The sequence below is a fragment of the Oncorhynchus kisutch genome, linkage group LG27 (genome assembly GCF_002021735.2).
Source record: "Oncorhynchus kisutch isolate 150728-3 linkage group LG27, Okis_V2, whole genome shotgun sequence".
Taxonomy (NCBI): Eukaryota; Metazoa; Chordata; class Actinopteri; order Salmoniformes; family Salmonidae; genus Oncorhynchus; species Oncorhynchus kisutch.
In genome coordinates, this window is record NC_034200.2 from 8,464,738 (window position 1) to 8,473,096 (window position 8,359).

The 8,359-nt window shown below is 40.4% G+C and overlaps 1 protein-coding gene across 3 annotated transcripts in view; it reads left to right on the plus strand.

The window, feature by feature from the left end:
- The window catches only part of LOC109872186 (transcription factor E2-alpha-like), a 41,402-nt gene extending 36,721 nt beyond the window's left edge, over window positions 1–4,681 (plus strand). For all 3 annotated transcript variants that reach the window (XM_020463328.2, XM_020463326.2, XM_020463327.2), the window contains exon 21: window positions 28–4,681. The gene's annotated coding sequence lies outside the window, so the exon portion shown is untranslated. The remainder of the gene's footprint in view (window positions 1–27) is intronic.
- The last annotated feature ends 3,678 nt before the right edge of the window (window positions 4,682–8,359 follow it).

An 8,359-nucleotide genomic window follows, 5' to 3' on the forward strand; every position in this document is an offset into this window, starting at 1 on the left:
ATAACAATCCCTGTTTCTCTCTTCCAGCTCCTGATCCTGTTGATTTGTACAGCTCCTAGAAGACGTGGCCTTATTCTCTTATCATGCATCTCAGTGTGCGTCAATCCACAAAGGTGCTCTCTATATATGCTAGCACATATAGTGGAGAAGCACATTCTCTCACACACACACACAAAACTGACAAACGCCAGTGGCCACATTCCTGACCATGAACACACAATACATACACCAATACACAGAGTTTTGAAGAATACTTACAGTAAACACCCTGAACTCCAAGGAGAGACTGGATCACAGGCAGAGGAAATTTAAACGCAATGATTTTCTTTGCGTACTGGTCATGTTTTTGTAAGACATTTTGAAGTTGCTTTACATGTTGGGAGCAAAATTTGTTTGGATCAAATAGTATTTTTGGGTCAATTGCTCATGTGAGCAACCTAGGATTGTGTGTCCTTTTGATAGTCATTTGCCATTCCCACCTGAAAAGTAGGTCTTACTTTCATCACAAGAAAAGGTGACATCAGAATCTAACCTGTATGAGTAACTATGTGCCTGATGTACATGCATAACGCCAAGGCTTGGGCAAGTTACAATTGTCGTCGTCATCCCCACCATCATTTTTACTTTTTTTCCTCAATGTCAAACACAGAAGTAGAGTTTGAGGTATCCAGCCACCAGAATTGAAAAGACTGGACTGTCATAGTGACGAATGGACACTTATTGAACTGGCAGGCTGAGTGCTGTTATATAGCACAATGATAAAAAAGAAACCCTAGCCAACTTTGGCCATATTTCTTTGTTTATGCCTTCTCGTAAGGGCTGCCCAGACACAGGCCCGTCTGAAGATTTATTATGGTGTGTATTTTTTTGATCCAGGGATCCTACAATCCTTCCATTTTGTCTTCATCTGTTTGTCGTCACTGCCATGAGTGGAGTTGAAGGACTGCCAGTGAGGAAGGTGAGCTCATCAATACATACCGAGACCCAGGACAGGTCATGACTCGCTACTAGCTGAGAACCACTCCCCGTTCACCTACTATTCCACAGGATCACACTGGCATGGTCATCTCAAGACTTCCTCAATCTGTCTTGGGGAGATTGGACTGAAACATGCAGGAAGTGTGTGTGCTCTGAACCAGAGCAAGCCTCTCCCCCTCCACCGAACCCGTCTTTGCCCCTCTGGTTCTGTTTCCATTTCAGCCAGGCCATGTGGACACGTGGTCAGTATACTCTGCCCCAAACTCATTCAACCACCTGCCTTCATTGCCTTCTCTTCACGTTTGTGGCGCAAGTGTCGTCAGTTGGCAAGGCAAACCTAGATGTCCAGGTCATGCGTACTTAAAAGACTATGTAAGTTTTCAGTAGACTACAGTTAGTTTGAAGAGGAGAGGCTATAGGGACACACTTGGTGCCCAAATTGATGGCGTATGTCGCGCAGAGTCAAGTGGAGCTGAACAGATTGCGCTCAGTTAGTCGCGCTGAAGAGACCTTCCCAGCTAACTAGTTTAGGCTCATGGCTAGAAAATTCAGCAAGAATTTAAAACTTGTCTGCCGAAGTTGGGACTTGGAAGAGTGTTCAGAATCATCCAGGTTTTAATCAGAGTAAATGTTCATCAACAAGTTATTTCTCATGTAGGCTGCTATCCTACTCAAAATAAAATCAAGTGGGATGGAACGAATTGACCCCTTTTAACTACCTCCGGGGATATGTTCTACTGCTGCCCAGTGGGAAGCAAGTCACACCGACAAGCACCACACATTCGCACCGTTTTGTCGTTGCTCGCCCATAGAAATAAACATTACTTTCTTTTACAAGTTTTTATTGTTTAACTAGCGCCATGCTGCTGTTTTAGCCAGCATAAACTAGCTAGCTGTGAAGGGCTCATCTGGACAACAGACTGCGCCGAAGCCATTCGTCTCCACTCGACCCTCGGCTGCATCATTCATTTTGGCACCATGCGTATCCGTATAGCCTCTCCCATACAGAAGGAATGGCTGTTGGACTTCAAGAGGGTGTATTTTGTGGTGTGCATTCTGAAATGTCATGGATATCTTCCCTTGAATGCATTCAACTGCCATCGATGGACAATTTGTGTTCCTTAAATTACAGGAAGCATTGGGTGTTTTGAACAATTTACGAAGCCTGTTTGTAAGGATCCTCCTTTTTGTAGAAGTGATTTGTTTTTTTGTTTGTTTTTCACTTTGTAAGATAGCTGTATGGGTTTTCTTTTGGATTGCTTACTTTCTTTTCATTTACATTGTTAAAATGTAAGGACGACTCATTTTAAAGATACCAGGAACAAACTTTAAGTGTCTCTCTTCCCTCCCAAATGAAGTGATCTCTTTTTCTTTCTTTTTTTCTAATTCTTTTTTTTTTCTTTGGGAAAAGCATGACGTGCCAGTTGCTTTGGTGTAAAAGTAGTTCATGCCAACTCCTAATCTGGCTGGAACATCCCCAAACTTTTGGAAGTACCTGTAATTTGGAGAATGTCTGTTTAAAAAAAAAACTGCAAAAAGTCTGTATATGTAATTTAAAACAGTTATTACTACTCACTATCAAAGGAAAATGGAAATGTCTGAGTATAGAGTACCGTAGTATGAGTCATAATACCCATAAAACCGAGCGGTTAAAGAGATGTTTCCAATTGTTTTTCCACCATTCAATTTTCCCATCAGGGATCTTAAACACTTAAAATAAGGGCTGTGTTTCATGTAGGTTTACCCTGGCGTGATGTTTTGATAACCGAGTATCTTTTTAGGACAAGGTGATTTAAAAAATGTTTTTTTTTTAACAATATATAAGCCTGAATTAAATGTTTATTGGGGGGTGGGATCATAAACAAATGCCATGATGATCTGGACAAGACTGCCGAATCAAGGCAGTAATCTTTGGATTAACAATCTGTTAGATAATTGTTGTAATTAATAAATTGGCTAAATTTCTTTCAATTTACAATTCCGGGAACTGTCTTGTGCAAGTTGTAAATTGACACATTTTCTCAAGGTGTTCGCTTGAGATGGTGTGCAGGAGCTTACAGGGATTTGTAGTTTTGCATGGTCTAATTTGATGGTAATTTGCATTTTTGAATCTGAGTAAATGGAGCCGAATATATTGATAAAAGTCCCCTTGTCTGAGAGAGATTTACATGGTTGTCAAAACGTCAGGCCAGGGTAAGCCTACATGAAACACAGCAGCCCTTTTAAGTGTCCTTTTAAATCCCCAGTGTGAAAAATGAATGGTGGAAAAACAATTGGAACCATTTCCCTGTTTGATTGCTAGGTTTTATGCGTATTATGACTCCTACTGTGGGGCTCTATTGGCAAGCTTTGTCACGCAAACATTTAGTACAAACGATTGAAAAAGGAACAAAGTTGTTTGTGTGTTTCATACAAGTTAGATTTTATATGAATACCTTTCGGCTTGCTAGGTCTACAGTTGCTGTATTGTCAATGTCTGTTGGTCCTAGTTAAACATATCAAAACAAACAGAAAAAGATTTATGAGGAATTAATGAATAGGGCAACCTTAGTCATTCTCCTGACTTTGGGATCATTGTTAGTGGTTACTCACCAGTGCCTGAACACTGTTGAATTGTGATTGTCTCTGCATGAATGGCTTTCCAAGAGAACCTTTTACAGATAAACATGGGATGGACATGTTGACATGGGAGGGAAGAGTGGGGCAATGCTTCAGTAAATCTCTATGAATATTGTTCTTATTAGCGCCCAAAGTAAAATAAACTATAAAGTAAAAAAAAAATGTTTACATCTTTTCTCTGTCAGTTAGTGATGGCATCTCAGATTTAGGCAAACAACTGAGTCCGCTTTGATTTACTGAGCCCTATTATAAGTTTCTATAATAGAAGTGTCCCCAGACCTTTTATCTTCTGTACAAACCATTGGCGATTTGGAAACAATACTCATGTGGAATAGAGTATGATGTCCATATTTTTTATTTGCAACAATCGTCTGAACTTTATTTTCTACTGAATTAGGGCAGAGATTCATTTTTTGTTACCATATCAAACATCTGAAATTGACATGTCCTGTATGTACAGGACATGACCAGTTATTTTTATTTTTTTTAACTTATCAACTAAACAGTATTTTCCCGTGCAGAGTGATACTGAATTGTAACAGTATTTTTCTTGATTTTGTCAGTTTCTTTCATAATAACCATCCTCCAGATGAAACCCTAAGCATTAGTATCAGTAATGTATTGTTTCGTCTGTTTCACAGAGGACATGTATTGTCTTTTGATTTATTACTCGAATGAGATTTGAAAACTCAACATCGCTGACGTGTGTTCCTTTTTCATTAATATTAACTGAATGTTGAGTACAGTATCCTTAGAACATCCCTTGTCAAAATGCACAACTAGTATTTTGCCAAGGGGCCTCATGGTCTGCCAATCTCTGCCCTGTTCAACAGATGGACACACTGCTACAAAACTCACTGTCTCTCTTACATTGGGGACAGAATCCATTTGTCCTCAAAGTGCCTCCAGTTTCCTATTTTTTATATATAAAGTAGATATTGAGAACTGTCGTGTATATAACAGTAATGTAGCAATAAATGTGCCATTTTTAATAAGAGAAATATACATTTTTTCAATGTCTGTCTTTTTGAGCTTGTATACCTAAATGAGAAAAAAAACATTGTAATAAAGGGTTGAAAACATACTTAGATGATTTGCTTTTATGTTTGTAGGCTACTGTGTATTGAAAACATGATTATCTCTCTGCGAAGGTCTACTACAGTGTGATTCCACCCTTCTCCCTGATGCGCATGCTCACGCCCTCTTCATGGATTTAGAAGGAATGGGTAGAATTAAGAAATATAGTTGAATTGCCGCCTGACCTAGCATCAATACAACCATTTGTTCCTTCTCAGGCCTCATAATATTAGGGATCTGTTGGCAATTTTTTGGTGAAGGTGTGTGCTGCAGGTAGCCTGAAAGAAGCGGCTGAGAATGCCCCAAGCGTTTTTATGTTTCTGAATAATTACAACGTGCTGGATGGAAATATGGCTAGAAGTGTATACCTGTCTGTACTCTATTGCAAACTAAAGACCGATCTGAAAGAAGGCTACTGGAAGTATACTCCCATTTACAGGCTAATTATGATATTCTCCAGTCCTTTGCATTTTTTTTGAGTAATGACCCCATACAATGTCAGTTTGGTTATTCAATTTCCAATGATTCTAGAGCTATGAGAGGAGCGACTCAATGAGATTGAAAAATGTGGCTAAATACTTACTTACAGTCAACAGCAGGAGTTTAGACACGAAACAGACACATGCTCGCTGCACACTACCTTCAGACTGTTTGCTATCATTTTAGCAGATGTTTGCGGCTAACACAAAGCAAATGGAATGTTAACAAACATTCGCAAACTATTTCCCGTGTTAAACACACCGATTAGGTGTTATTAATAATTATAAACTGGGTTGTTCGAGCCCTGAATGCTGATTGGCTGACAGCCGCGGTATATCAGACCGTGTGCCATGGGTATGACAACATTTGTTTTTACTGTTCTAATTACGTTGGTAACCAGTATATAATAGCAATAATGCACCTCTGGGTTTTGTAATATATGGCCAATATACCACGGCTAAGGGCTGTGTATATAGCACTCCGGGTTGCATTGTGCCTAAAGAACAGCTCTTAGTGGTGGTATATTGGCCATATACCACACCCCCTTGGGCCTCATTGCTTAATTATTAAGTCATCAGGCATATTAAGAACAAATTATAGAAATAGGTGAGGTTAATGACTTCCTAACTTGACCAGATAGTGACGACCATACTGTTAGGAATTAGAATAATAGAATGGACATGAACCTTATGATGGAATAAAGGTCAGGGAGTTGGTCGACCATGGTTTGCAAGTGCTATGATAAATTCAAATTTATTATTTTACATAACATCTTATCATTCCGTTCAAACAATGCAGTCAATCCACAGCCAATACGCTGGTTTAGGGAGTTTTCCCTTTCAGCCAATCTTTGTGAACTCCGTGAGGTTCGCTCCAAAGGAAATCAGACCATTCAAAAGAGGCCCTGAAGCGAACTGAGACCATCTGGAGAGGTGGTCGGAGTTTGGTTTGCTTGTTATTATTCACTCACTACACAAGACTACTGCAACACTTTCCCCTGCCAGTAACATAAGTACTCACATTGGTGCCACAAAAGAGAGACGATGTGCAGGTTCGGGGGAAAAATCGTGTGTACTGTTTTGGGATATTGATTTGCTTTTGTGAAGGATGCACAGAAATCCAAAATGTGTGGTTGAGATTATTTGTTTGCAATATGTGATCTGTAGGCTAAAATAGCTTCATAGCGTTTCAATAACATTATTGAATCGGCGGTTATTCTGATCTTTTTTGGGATACCAATATTTACATGTAAATAGTATCTTCTTATTACAATTGTCTAATTTAACTAAACGCAATCTATTAGCTTCCAAAATGTAAGTATGTGGACACCTGCTCGTCGAACATCTCATTCTCATCCTGATTGCATAATGCTGTCACCACCATACTTCACCGTAGGCATGGTGCCTGGTTTCCTCCAGACGTGACACTTGGCATTCAGGCCAACGAGTTCAATCTTGGTTTCATCAGACCTGAGAGTCTTTAGGTGCCTTTTGGCAAACTCCAAGCGGGCTGTCATGTAACTTTTAGTGAGGAGTGGCTTCCGTCTGGTCACTCTGCCATGAATGCCTGATTGGTGGAGTGGTGCAGAGATGGTTGTCCTTCTGGAAGTTTTTTTTTCATCTCCACAGAGCAACTCTCTAGAGCTCTGTCAGAGGGACCATCGGGTTCATGGTCACCTCCCTGACCAAGGCCCTTCTCCCCCGATTGCTCAGTTTGGCCGGGCTGCCAGCTCTAGGAAGAGCCTTGGTGATTCCAAACCGCTTACATTTTAGAATGATGGAGGCCACTGTGTTCTTGGGGACCTTCAATGTTGCAGAAATTTTTTGGTACCCTTCCCCAGATCTATGCTTCGACAAAATCCTGTCTCAAGTTTCCCTGTAGAGCTCTAAATCAGATTTACCTCATTTCTATCAGCATGTTAAATGTGCAACCAGAGGGGAAAAAATTCTAGACCACCTTTACTTCACACCCAGAGACGTGCGCAAAGCTCTCCCTTGCCCTCCATTTAGCAAATCTGACCATAACTATATCCTCCTGCTTACAAGCGAAAATTAAAGCAGGAAGCACCAATGACTCGGTCTATAAAAAAGTGACCAGATGAAGCAGATGCTAAACTTAGAGGACTGTTTTGCTATCACAGACTGGAATATGTTCCGGGATTCTTCCAATGGCATTGAGGAGTACACCCCATCAGATACTGGCTTTGTCAATAAGTGCATGGAGGACGTCGTCCCCACAGTGACTTGTACATACAGGTGAAGTTGTAAGTTTACATACATTTAAACTCCGTTTTTCACAATTTCTGACATTTAATCCTAGTAAACATTCCCTGTCTTAGTTCAGTTAGGATCACCAAATTTATTTTAATAGTGTAAAATGTAGGAATAAAAGTAGTGACTTATTTCAGCTTACATACACTCAATTAGTATTTTCTAGCGTTGCCTTAAACAATTTAAACTTGGGTCAAACGACTCGGGTAGCCTTCCACAAGCTTCCCACAATAAGTTGGGTGAATTTGGGCCCATTCCTCCTGACAGAGCTGGTGTAACTGAGTCAGGTTTGTAGGCCTCCTTGCTCGCACACACTTTTTCAGATCCTCCCACAAATTTTCTATGGGATTGAGGTCAGGGCTTTGTGATGGCCACTCCAATACCTTGACTTTGTTGTCCTTAAGCCATTTTGCCATAATTTTGGAAGTATGTTTGGGGTCATTGTCCATTTGGAAGACCCATTTGCGACCAAGCTTTAACTTCCTGATGTCTTGAGATGTTGCTTCAATATATCCACCAAATTTTCCTCCCTCATGAAGCCATCTATTTTGTGAGGTGTACCAATCCCTCCTGCAGCAAAGCACCCCCACAACATGATGCTGTCACCCCCGTGCCTCATGGTTGGGATGGTGTTCTTTGACTTGCAAGTCTCCAGCCTTTTCCCTCCAAACATAACAATGGTCATTATGGCCAAACAGTGTTATTTTTGTTTCATCAGACCAGAGTACATTTCTCCAAAAAGTATGATCTTTGTCCCCATGTGCAGTTGCAAACCGTAGTCTGGCTTTTTATGGCCGTTTTGGAGCAGAGGCTTCTTCCTTCCTGAGCGGCCTTTTAGGTTATGACGATATAGGACTCGTTTTACTGTGGATATAGATACTTTTGTACCTGTTTCCTCCAGTATCTTCACAAGGTATTTTGCTGCTGTTCTGGGA